The sequence below is a fragment of the Zingiber officinale genome, chromosome 3A, assembly GCF_018446385.1.
Source record: "Zingiber officinale cultivar Zhangliang chromosome 3A, Zo_v1.1, whole genome shotgun sequence".
Lineage (NCBI taxonomy): Eukaryota > Viridiplantae > Streptophyta > Magnoliopsida > Zingiberales > Zingiberaceae > Zingiber > Zingiber officinale.
This window is the reverse complement of record NC_055990.1, coordinates 39,269,239-39,283,447: the sequence shown is the minus strand read 5'-3', so window position 1 is coordinate 39,283,447 and position 14,209 is coordinate 39,269,239.

Sequence of the window (14,209 nt, the reverse complement as noted above, 5' to 3'; positions counted from 1 at the left end):
TAAAAACACTTTGCTTGCCTTCTCGTCGACTGGAGTTCGATGAAGCAGCAACTTCACGATGTCAACAGCAGCTGATCACCCAGTCGAGGGAAGCTCACACGAAGCTTCAGGAATAGGGAGCTCAGCAAAGCTCAGATCGCAAGAGTGAGGAAGAAGGAAGAAGTTCTTCTGTAGAGGCCCTCCAACCTCTTTTATAACCTGAACCTGCGAAGAAAGAAGACACAGAAATCTAGCCGTTGTGACTCAACGGCTAGGCCTGGACCGATCAGGCCATAGCCTGATCGGTCCAGGACATTCCTGATCGGTCTGTGGACTGATCAGGCCCTTGTCTGATCGGTCCCCAGACCGATCCCAACTCTTCATAGTGAGGGGTTGCCGACTCCTGATCGGTCTCTGATCGGTTTGTGGACCGATCAAATAACCTACAGCGAACCACTGTTTGGTTACTGATCGGTCACCAGATCGATCAGATAAACCTGAGTATCACTGGATCGGTCACCAGACCGATCCAATGCCTTAGAGCTTCCCAGCCCTAAATCCTAAAGTCTTCCCGGTCTAGAGAACGAGCTACCGAGCTCTCTCTGACCTAGTCTGGAGAAACGAGCTACCGAGCCCTCTCCGACTTCCATGTCTGGTCCAGAGAACGAGCTACCGAGCCCTCTCTGACCTAGTCCGGAGAACGAGCTACCGAGCCCTCTCCGACTTCCACGTTCGGTCCAGAGAACGAGCTACCGAGCCCTCTCTGACCTAGTCTGGAGAACGAGCTACCGAGCCCTCTCCAAATTCATCTGCTCCAGAGAACGAGCTACCGAGCCCTCTCCGACCTAGTCCGGAGAACGAGCTGCCGAGCCCTCTCTGACTTCGTCTGGTCCAGAGAACGAGCTCCCGAGCCCTCTCTGACCTAGTCCGGAGAACGAGCTACCGATCCCTCTCCGACTTCGTCTGGTCCAGAGAACGAGCTCCCGAGCCCTCTCTGACCTAGTCCGGAGAACGAGCTGCCGAGCCCTCTCCGACTTCCCATGCCAAGCTTCCATACTTGGACTTCTCCCGTGCCAAGCTCCCTGCTTGGACTTTTCCATGCCAAGTCTCCATACTTGGTCTTTTCCCGTGCCAAGCTCCCTGCTTGGACCTTTCCGTGCCAAGTCTCCATACTTGGACTTTTCCCGAATCAGGTCAACTCAAGTCGGGTCAACCTTAACCAAAGGTTGCACCCACAATCTCCCAAGTTTGTATTCTTGTCAAACATCAAGATACAACTTTTCTATTCTCGTCAGACATCAAAATACAACTCGAGTCAGGTCAACTCGAGTCGGGTCAACCAAGTCAATCCTGACCTAAGGTTGCACCAACAATCTCCCCCTTTTTGATGTTTGACAAAAACCATAACCAAGTTAGGTTAACCCGATAACCTAACGTAGGTTTTCCAAGCATTCTCCCCAAATTCCAATGTTCTTCCTTGAACATTCTCTAGACATTCTCCCCCTTTTTGACACACATCAAAAAGAGTGAATAAAGGTCAAGAGTTTCTTCCTAATGAAAGTCCCATACCTTTCATTGAAATCCTTAATTTCCCCCTTGATACTAAATACAACAATCAATATAGTGACAATCCCCATATCACTAATCTTGACGAGTAAAAACTCCCCCTAAAAGTCAACTCCCACTTGACCAATAGGTAAAAACTCCTCCTAAAGGTCAACTCCCCCTTGACCATTGCACCAACAATTTCTTGGAGAGTTTCAATCCTTTAGAAATCTAAAATACCAACTTCCAGCTGAAATTTCAGACAATCAGTCGAAAATCAGCATTTTGGCATGCTCAGCCCTTTACTGGATCGGTCACCAGACTGATCCACACTTCCCTGGATCGGTCCAGTGACCGATCCAGACCTCCCTGGACCGATCAGCATCCCCTCTGATCGGTCCACAAAGCTCTGATAGGAATTTCTGATTTTTCTCCCGAAATTCAGAAACCCCTAAAAAATCACAGAAAATTCCAAAAATTGTAAAATTTTGAGGATACATTCCTCATAACATATATTATCATGGAAAAATAGTTTTCTATGAAAATAATTTCCATTTTTAAATCTTGATACAAAGTTTGAAAGATTTTGAAATCGTTCAAGGTTAATCTATCTTTGTATCAACTTGCTCAATGATGAATGCTATCACTAGAAAAGCTTCATCAAGGTTTTTCAAATCAATTTTGAAATGATTTTAAACCATTTAATTTAGGACCACAATCTTAGGACTAAGTGTACATGACTTGTACGCAAGCTTTCCCTATGATCCTCAATTTCGAATTAGGCTCATCTAGGTACAAGAACTATGCACCTTGATCCTAACTCATAATCCTAATATCTCACACACATCTAAGGTGTATCAAACACATCCAAGTCAATTTTGATGTGAGATATGGGTTTAGGTCATCTTAAGCTAAGTTCTCATGCATTTCCTAAACAACAGTTTGATCTCCATATCAAATTATGTTTTTATCCTTAAATCAATTTAATTGATCATACATGCAAGAGATGATGACATGACATAAAATAATATCATAAGTGGAAACATGTGCCAATGTCATGATGTCATGGCATAAAGTATGAAACTTAAATAAGGCATGACATATAACTAACATAAGCATTATCATGACCTTTCAAATGATAGTAAATTAGATATGATGTCATGACATGACATATGGCAAATAATATATGACAAATGACATATAAAGGTATAGAAAATACCTAATTCTAGCTTTAGTTGCCATTTTTGATAATTTTTATCATTTTGTCATAAATTCTATATTCCTAAGTGTAATAGATCTAAAATCATATACTAAAGATTTTTAGATCACTATGTGCCAATTAGATTGACCCTAGAAAATTCCTCAAGTGTGGTTGGCACATCCTAATCACCTTAGGAATGAGTAAAATTTTAAATTTCATTTTCAAGGCTTGATTACACCTTGAAAATTCCTAAAATGCCACCTTTTGCCATGATTAGGTTAACTACCTTTCCAATTAAGGTTGGCACACCCTAACCCATCTAGCGTGATGGAATCACGCTCCTAGGAACCCAAAACCTATTTGAGCTCATTGGGTTCACTAAATATTCACTAGGGATGACTTCCTTAGCAACCCTCCTAATGACCCTCCTAGGCTTTAAAGCCTTGGTCATTTGGGACTCATCAAGATCAACTCTAAGGGTGACTCCCCTTGTGACCTTGGTGATGGTCTTCCTAGCCCTAGGTCTTGTTCCATAATCGAATGGAACATTATGATAAGTGGGCTTGACCACTTGAGACTTAGGTTTGTGACTCAAACCTCTCATGTCCTTGGGCTTTTGTTTTTAACCCTTAGACCCTAGAGTTGACTTCTCCAAATTCTTAAGAGTCTTTTCTAAGGTGTCAAGTCTTGACCTCAAGACTTGATTTTCCTTCTCTAATACCTCAAATTTTAATTTGTCATTTTTCTTTGAGGTATTCCTAGGCATATGTCTAGTTGTTTTGGGATTCCTATCTAGGTTTTCCTTAACCTTAGATGAGTTAATTCTAGGGTTGACATTTCTAGTATTATCCTTACCTAGACTAACATGTTTGGCACCTAAGCACATGTATCGATTTCTATGGTTATCATGCTTATCATCATTGGCAATTGCAATAAAGCTACTAGCATGTTTCTTATTAGAATTGCAATAATATGCCTTAAAGGGTACTTTAGGGTTTGCCTTAGCTCCCCCTATAGATGTGATTGGTCTCTTGTCCTTGTGAGGTTGCCTCCCCCTCAGACATTGGCTCCTATAATGTCCCCTTTGCTTGCATTGGAAGCACACCACGTGCTCCTTGCCCTTGCGTATCGGGACTCCGGCTTCCTTGACCTTTGGCGCCGGTGGAGTCTTCCTAATCCTCTTTGGACATTTACTCTTGTAATGCCCATATTCCCTACACTCAAAGCACATTATATGTAATTTACTTGAAATTAAGTTGCTTGAGTTACCTAGGGTTGAGGATGGATATAAGCTCTCTTCTTCATCCCTTCCGGAGGTAGAGACTTCTTCTTCTTGCTCCAATCTTGAAGAAGAACTCTTCTCCTCTTCTTCCTTAGATGTTGAGTAGCCCTCAACTTCTAATTCCACACCTCCATGATGTGAACTACTTGGCTCACTTGACTCCTCTTCATGACTTGAATTGGAGCTCTCCTCATGGAACTTAGCCAAGTTGTTCCACAACTCCTTGGCATCGTTGTATCCACCTATCTTACACAAGATATCATTAGGTAATGAAAATTCAAGGATTTTTGTTACCTCGTCGTTGATTGTGGATTGGTGGATTTATTCCTTCGTCCACTTCTTCTTCTCGAGAGGTTCTCCCTTTTTATCCACCGGAGGAGTAAAACCTACTCGTACATAATTCCAATTCACTAGGTTAGTCATAAGAAAATACTTCATTCTTACCTTCCAATACGCGAAGTCGTCGCTATCATAGAAGGGTGGAATCGTGATGTCTTCTCCAAGTAGATCCATTCTCTAGCTCGTGCTCCCCCGGGTGTTAATCCGACGAAGAGCAACCTCGCTCTGATACCACTTGTTAGGACCTTCGGATGCGGCTAGAGAGGGGGGTGTGAATAGCCGACCTCAAATTATCGTTTCTTCCTACAATTTAGGTTAGCGCAGCGGAAATACAATGTAGAAACGAAAGTGGAGAAGATCAAACCTCAAATACGATGATGTAACGAGGTTCGGAGATGATACTCCTACTCCTCGGCGTGTCCGTAAGGTGGACGAAGCCTATCAATCCGTCGGTGGATGAGACCCCGGATAACCGGCTAATATGAACTCCTTCTGGGTGGAGAAACCTCGCCACAATCTCTCTTGCAATAGCAAGAATGGAGTACAACCAATAGAGAAAGAAAACAAGAACAATATAAATGTAAAAACACTTTGCTTGCCTTCTCGTCGACTGGAGTTCGATGAAGCAGCAACTTCACGATGTCAACAGCAGCTGATCACCCAGTCGAGGGAAGCTCACACGAAGCTTCAGGAATAGGGAGCTCAGTAAAGCTCAGATCGCAAGAGTGAGGAAGAAGGAAGAAGTTCTTCTGTAGAGGCCCTCCAACCTCTTTTATAACCTGAACCTGCGAAGAAAGAAGACACAGAAATCTAGCCGTTGTGACTCAACGGCTAGGCCTGGACCGATCAAGCCATAGCCTGATCGGTCCAGGACATTCCTGATCGGTCTGTGGACCGATCAGGCCCTAGTCTGATCGGTCCCCAGACCGATCCCAACTCTTCACAGTGAGGGGTTGCTGATTCCTGATCGGTCTCTGATCGGTCTGTGGACCGATCAGATAACCTACAGCGAACCACTGTTTGGTTACTGATCGGTCACCAGACCGATCAGATAAACCTGAGTATCACTGGATCGGTCACCAGACCGATCCAATACCTTAGAGCTTCCCAGCCCTAAATCCTAAAGCCTTCCCGGTCTAGAGAACGAGCTACCGAGCCATCTCTGACCTAGTCTGGAGAAATGAGCTACCGAGCCCTCTCCGACTTCCATGTCTGGTCCAGAGAACGAGCTACCGAGCCCTCTCCGACTTCCACGTTCGGTCCAGAGAACGAGCTACCGAGCCCTCTCTGACCTAGTCTGGAGAACGAGCTACCGAGCCCTCTCTGACCTAGTCCGGAGAACGAACTGTCGAGCCCTCTCCGACTTCGTCTGGTCCAGAGAACGAGCTCCCGAGCCCTCTCTGATCTAGTCCGGAGAACGAGATGCCGAGCCCTATCCGACTTCGTCTGGTCCAGAGAACGAGCTCCCGAGCCCTCTCTGACCTAGTCCGGAGAACGAGCTGTCGAGCCCTCTCCGACTTCCCATGCCAAGCTTCCATACTTGGACTTCTCCCGTGCCAAGCTCCCTGCTTGGACTTTTCCATGCCAAGTCTCCATACTTGGTCTTTTCCCGTGCCAAGCTCCCTGCTTGGACCTTTCCGTGCCAAGTCTTCATACTTGGACTTTTCCCGAATCAGGTCAACTCAAGTCGGGTCAACCTTAACTGAAGGTTGCACCCACAATCTCCCAAGTTTGTATTCTTGTCAAACATCAAGATACAACTTTTCTATTCTCGTCAAACATCAAAATACAACTCGAGTCAGGTCAACTCGAGTCGGGTCAACCAGGTCAACCCTGACCTAAGGTTGCACCAACAACACACACTGATTTGTCTGCTTACGTCATAGTCTAGGCACTCAGACGGGTTCGAGCTTCTAGAGATGGATAAAATTTGCTGGATGTAGTTTCGACGAGAGCACGCCATATCAGCCCAGTGAGGCGTCTGGGGAGGAGTACAGGTGCTTGGATGGGGCTATAAAAGGAGGATTCAATCAGCACATTAAGTACATCAATCCGAATAACTTTCTCTCTTGTGCGTTGCTCCAAAAACGACTCTACGACGTCGAAACACTACTTCGACGACCGAAAGCTCGAGCCCACAAATCTTTAGTTGTCGGTAACTTTTACACATTCACACTTACATTGTAATCAAAATAAATTGTGTAATACTTCGAATTGATAGTAAATTGTCCAACAAAAATAATCGACAATCGCTAGCTTTGGAGTAAGAGTCGTCACAAGCTTCAAACCAAATAAAATCAACTTGTTAACGATTCTTTATTTTTTGTCTCTTTCTTTCTGCTACATTTATTCTGATCAATTACTTTTCAAAAAAATATGAAAAAGTCATGAACGTTATTCACCCCCCTCTAGAGCTTTCGATCCAACAGTTTAGTGCATGTTTTGAGGGGGAGGTCTTCCTTAAAGACATGATTTTGATTTTTTTTGGATAAGGAGACAATAAAATGTTGGGAACCTTCATAGTTATGGATAAAAGCTCAAGGGTGAACATATGATAAATGCTCAAGGATGAGTATATGATACAATGAAAAGTATAGGACTTTCATTAGGTTCCTTTAAACTAATTGACTCTTAATTAAGGTGAAGAGTTTTTGATGTGTGTCAAAGGAGAAGAAAATGTAAGGTTTAAGTTAGAAATACACGTTCATGCTTTGACACGGGATGAAGAATGCATTTGGGCTAATATGGATTAGCCTAACTTAAACATATTATCAAACATAAAAAATGGGGAGATTGTTGGTGCAAGAGTCCTCGAGTCAATGTTGATAAGTTTGATTAAGCTCGAGTGGGTTCGAGCTTAAGTTTCGATGTTTGGACAATATATTTGAAAAATATCTGAAAGAGGTCTAGTAGGTCAAGGTTAACTAGATACTTGACGATATGTGAGAGAAAAGTCAAGTAGGTCGTGAAGGACCAGATACTTGACTAGCAAAGTCTTAACTCGAGGGTTAGGCAAGGGTAAAATCCAAACTGAAGGTTAGGCAAGACAATGTCCTAACTTGAAGGTTAGACAAGGGTATAGTCCTAATTGGAGGTTAGGCAAGGTAAATCCAAGTGGGTCAAGGAGGACTACACGCTGGCAAAGAAAAGTCCTAACTCGAAAGTTAGATAAAGGAAAGTCCAAGTGAGTCAAGGATGATTGTACATTAGCAAAAGGAAGTCCTAACTACGGTTAGAGAAAAGGAAAGTCAAGTGGGTCAAGGAGGACCGTACTTAGTGATTGAAAGCCCAAGAGGAAGTTGACAAAGTTCAAGTGGATCAAAGGTTTATCAGACACTTGGTGGGAAAGTCTCAACATGTCATGATTGACTGGATGTTGGATAAGAAAACCCTAAACTCAGATTAAGTGAATTAGGGTTGAAGCAATCAAGTGGATAATCGATTGACCTAAGTTTCAATCAATCAGTGGATTGATTGGGAGTGCTATCGCGAGGAGACATGGTGAATTGATTAGGTAATCAATTCAGCCAAAAGCCAATCAATTGGGTGATCGATTAAGGTGAATTTCACGAAAAATAGAGAAGCACTGAATTGATTGGCTAATTGATTCAACCCTCTTTAATCGATTGAAGTGGAATTTTTCGTAAAGCACAATTTTACTTTGCTAAATCAATTAGAAAAATGCCCAATCAATTGGGAGAAGTTCACGACAAACAATGGGCTTCTGAATCAATCAGGTGATTGATTGAGCCACATGAATTGATCAGATGATTGATTGGGAGAAGTTCCGAGTGAACAGAGGGCTTCTAAACCAATTAGGTGATTGATTAAGAAGCATCGTAATTGATTGACTAATGGATTGAGAGAAGAAAAGAGCTATTGTGAGGTTTGGACGACTGGATTTGCTCAGATCTGATGTGACAATTATTGGGGGTAAGACCAATTAATTGGGAACCCTAATCTGTGAGATATAAGACATTCAAAGGATTCAAATCAGCATCTCTTGTTCTCCATTCTTCACCGCCTGTTCTTGGAAGATTCAAGAGAAATGTTGTTGCATTTTTGAGTCTACATAAGGTGTTTTTAAGCAAGAAGAAAATAACTTGCTTCTCATTGTATTCAAGGGCGTAGCCACCTTAAGGAGAGGGGGTGCGATCGCCCCCTCTCACATTTTATTAAAAATTAATAATATATATATATATATATATATATATATATATATATATATATATATATATATATATATGGAAGTCCTTATCGTCACTTTGAGTAGTTGATTCATCACCATTCAATGTCAAAAATTGAAATTGATCACATAATTGGAAAGTTCATGACCTAAGTTATCCATTGGTACCATTTATACGAGGAAATATCATGATTTGAAATATTAAGTATTGAATTTTAAAAATAAAATATATAATAATAAACGGATGAACTAAATCGTAGGGCACAAAATAAGGAAGCTAAATTAAAATTAAATCGAGTTTGAATTAAATTCAACGGGTAGATATGGAGATAAGAATTATGTTGGTTCAAATTAGAATTGATTTGAAGTTGAATTATGACCGAACCAAGTTTAATGTTTAAAAGAGTTCAAATGATTTAAAAATAATTAGGATACTTTTGACGAAACCTTTGATTTTTTTTCTCTCCCTCTTCTCCCCATGCATGTTACATCCTAACGTTAGCCACCCGTGATTTATCTCCTCCGTGTTGGCCCTTGGACGGGTTGGCGGGGGCGCTGGGGGCGAGCGTATTTGCCTTTTTGCCATAATGTTACATCCTAACGTATCGTATGCCACCCCTTCGCCCATTCCTCTCTTTTATTTTTTTTTTCTTCCTCTTCTTCCTCATTTGCTTCTTCTCCTCTTCTCCAATGTTAGTAAACCTATAATTTTTTTCCTCTCCTTTTCTAAAGCACATGAGCTTTTTTCTTCTCCTTTCTCTTCTCCAGCAAGCAAGAAATACAACACCAGTTGCTGCCCTCTTCTAACAACAAAATCAAGCAACCATCAACCCCCCTATCTTCTTCCTCTTCTAGTATTTTTTAGAATTTTATTGGCACAGCAACATAGTCATGTTTTGTCTTAGCTTGCTCTCTTTGTGTTATTGTCAGCTCACCGAAACTAGTCAAGGTTGCTAACGAAGAAAGTAAAGTTCTCTTTTTTTTTTACTTCTTCCTCACTATTTTATCTTCTCTATTTTTCTCAAAACCAATGATCTTCCAAGAGTTGTAAGTTATTCCTTTCTCATTTCATGAATTTTTGAAAATTGCCCCTCCTAATAAAAAATCCTGGCTACGCATTTGTATTTGTGTATTCATTTCCTTATTCTTGTTCTTGCTGTGAGCTTGTACGAGGTTTCTCTACCTTCAGATTATTTTCGAGAAGTAGTGATTTTCATAGTGGAGTGTGTCTACTATATGTATCCTTGGATTAGTCACCTCAAAGATGTGGATACCATTTAAATCCGGGTGTTAGCATTGCTTTGAGTTTTTCCACTATGACAAATCATCATCAACGAAGTGATTGGAGCTAATCACCCCTACCTCCCGGAGTACCTAATAGAGGAGACGAGCGGACACCGGGAGATCGAGGCGATCGCAAGCTCGAAAAAGATGAGGGAAGCAACTTGATGGGCTGTGAGTAGTGGGCTTAGGGCGAGCAAGGGTCGAGCTAGGTTGGATAGGACAGTGGAAGCATTTGGGGTCGAGGTGTCCGTGAGTACTACGTGCTTGAGGTCTAGCTAGAGGAGAAAGCGACCATAACTAGCACGGTAAATATAATTTATTATTAGGTCGAGCTAGGTGCTTGAATGTTCGTGAATAAATTTATTATTCGGCAAAGAGATTTTTTTATGTTCATTTAATATATATAAGATCAATTAAATGAACAAACTTGAGTAATTCATTTAACTAAATGAACAAACTTGAACACATATGTGTTTGAATTGTTAATGTTCTTCGTGAGTATGTTCGTGAATAATGTTCGTGAATAATATTCGCTCATGAATAATATTCATTTGTGAATAATATTTATGAACAACATTCATGAATAATGTTCGTGAACTATATTACTCAATAAAATTCTTATTAGCTAAATAAATAAATAAATTTATATTATTAAATTCAATAATTAATTAAATGAGTTTAAATATAAAAAATTTAAATAATTAAATAAACTTTAATTGAGAGCTGATATTTAAACAAATCAAGTTTAATTAAATTAAATTCATAAAAAAAATTAAATTAAGATTAACAATCATTTTAATGATTTAATTTATTTTAGACTTGATTTAATTATTTTAAATAAATTTAAATATTACAAAACTTATCTTGACTTAACGTGTTTCCAACCCTAGTTGCATTTGGGGTTGGGGATGTGACGGGTATTTTTATAATTTTTATAAAATCCATTATTTTTATTTTTTTAATAAAAGTTAGAATATAGTTTTTAATGATAATTTTTAATATTATCTTGAGGATGTGACGTGCTTTCTGACGACAGATGCCAATGGACTTCAGATCACGAGACCAAATATATATATATATATATATATTTATAAAAATAACATATTTTTGTCATGTTCATTTACAATGATTCGAAGCACATGAATGAAATAACGAAGTGACACAGCACCGACCATTTATTAAATTAGTGATGGACTCATTTATGTATTAAATTATGCGGTGATAGAGAAACGGCCACTCCGCGCATTATAGAAAATTTTCTCGCACGGAAAAAGCGGCCTACCGTGGTAAAAATAGATTCACTCTTTCCAGCATCCCAGTTAGTTAAGTATCTAACTATACTTAGACGTCCTGAATTTCTATACTAACATGTCATATAAGAATTTCTCATATCTTAACTATTTTATCATTCTAACATCACCACGAAACAAATAATCTAAAAATAATAATAATTTCAATTAATTTTATTGATTATTTCTAAAATGACTGGTCTAATTTTATGAAAAATTTTCACTGATTATCAGGGTAAATCGAAAAACGTACGCGATGATCAACCTAGAAATCTTACATCCTTTGATTATACCCCCCATTTGAAAGAAAACTTCCTATAAATACATTACAGTTGAGGATCAAACTATGAATATCTGAATAACAGTATGAATATCTTACTACAGTATCATAATTTCAAAACAGAAAAAAATGATCTTCATAATAGATAAAAATTTTAATATTATTAAATTAATCATCTTCCAAATTAATTGATAATAATAATAATAATAATAGAATTTAACTTACCTTAAATTTTATATTTTATGTTGAAAAAAATCTTTACATTAGTCACTCTAATAATTTTGTAAATTAATTTAAATTTTATAAATAAAATTTTTCTAAATCTAAGAAATAAAATTCATTACCTAAATATTAAAATATTACTTAATATAGAAGAGAAAAAATAGATTGGATAATAAAAAATAAATATTATATAGGGAGATAAAAAATAATAAAAATTAAAATAGAATAAATCATAGGGATGTTGATGTATTGTATAGTGAAAAATGGATATTTAAATTTATAAAATAGTTTTTCTATCTTACATTTTAAATTTTGGATAGAGAATTGGATGAGAATGCTCTAAGAAATTTTAATTTATTATTTTTATAAAAAAATTGAATTTAGGATAAGTTACAAATGACTAATCAAAGAGAATGTAAATTATTTTTTTTAGATTAAATTGCCCAATAAACCATCTGCCCCCCTTTTATGAGAGTGAGAACATTGTTAGAAGCGTAAATAGAAAATAAGTAGAAAAAAATATTATGAATGAAATTTTACTTTCACATTGAAAATTTTAAGATAGTTTAGTTGTTTTATATTGATTTATAAATATGTATATTGTGAATAAATATATACAAAATGATTTTCTCCTATGTGTGGTCCACAAGAAATGTAAGTTTGATGTTCAGATTGTATCGAATTAAGTTTACTTATATCAAAGTATGATCTGTGCACATCAAATTTCAGATTGGTCAGGATAATATTTATTAAAATAGATCAACTAACATTTTACCATATATTAGGTGTTCAATACAGATGAGAGGATGATGCTTCTGTAAAGATTATTTCTCTAATACTCGACAACTCTCTCTCGACTCGAGGACTTGGCACGAGTATTCGGCTTAGCTTCCTTTTGAAGCACTCGACAAGTGTACTTGGCTTGACTCCTGCTCGAGGGCACTCTGCGACTCAAACTCGATTGACTCAGCTGACTTAGTAACTTGACTAATCGATCATACAAGACAACTTAATCTTTCAGACAGCCCGGTCTTTTCCTGTTAAACAACTCGAAGTTATCGAGTTAAATTCTCATTCTAAAATTCATTTGGAGTAATTTTAATTCAGTAAAAGTAACATAACTTGGGACAAAATGAATTAACAACGCAATGAAGATGATGCCTCTTAATTGATGGCGATGGTCCATACAAAGCGAGTCGTCCACACCGACTTGGCATCCAACTCTGTTCTTATCCTCGCAACTTTTAAAGAAACATGAAACATGCGTAATCACAACTCAACCAAACCACCGGTGATTGGCCGGGTCGTCTAACTCCACCGCATTATTGTAGATTTATCTGGAAAAAAAAACAATAAAAAAACACGTGAAAAAATAATTTTCTTGATGTGACGTCTCAGCAATTAATGAAATTCTGCTGGGCAAAGGTTTTGAAAAATTATCAAACAGGCACACCGTATTTTTGGTATTTACTTAAACCACACTCTTCTTTTATAACGTATTTATTATTAAAAAAATGTTTTAAAAACCTCCATATCCATTTTAATGTTATTCCAACATCAATTTGATATCACTTTAGTACCAAATAATTTTCTAACTCCAATCAATACATACCATTTCCTACCCTAAAAGAAATATTCCTTAGAATATTTTATTTTTTATTTTATAATTTATTATTCAATATACATATTAATTTATTAAATATTCTATTACTTATGTAAGTTAATAACTAATATAAATTTATAATATAAAAAATTTACATAATAATTCAAATTAAATAATATTAATTTATAATATTTAAGAATATTTTAAATATAAATTTAATATTATAATATATTATATTAAAAAAAATACTTGTACCATGTACTAAAATGATACAAATTTTAATATTACGTTAGAGAATATTTGAAATTGTTTTTACATTAAAATAGTGTAAAAAGATATACGTTGGAGTTGATCTAATGGCTGTAGCTGGTGATCGGCCTGGCTGCAACCTAGCTGCATGGCTAGGTCTGTCACAACCAATGTGACAACCAACTAGGTCGGTCGTGGTAGCGATCAGCCATGGTAGCTAGCGACGTTAAGCAGAATTGTTTTATGATGGGCTCTTTGATAATTATCAAGATTTATGTGTGCCCTTATGAAAAGCTGAAAGTTTTTTATAAATTAATTATTCAAAAAAATTGCTATTAATTATTCGATGGGAAATTAATTATTTGTTATTATTATTTTTTTCACAATTCCTCCACTTCCACGAACACGCTTGGTGGAGTCCTTGTCACCGGTCTTATCCAATCGCGACCTCCCCACTCGATTTCACCGCATCCCACGGCCGGTGACAAATCAGAATCTTCTTCCATGGCCAAAAAGCAACGGCGGCGACACGTCTAATTGGAGTGGGACCCACCGACCTGTCGAGATTTATTTAAAATAAGGGGGGGCGGCGATGGATGCCCCTTGGATCCTATTGGGCCACGTAGCGTCGTAGTTTGTGGGGGCGGATATGTTCGGAAAATTATTGGCGTGACTGCGCCGTCAGTTTTGTCGCCGGTCGGTGTGCGTTGGCAGGGGCGTAGGCTTTTTGTCGGGTTGGGAATTATGAAT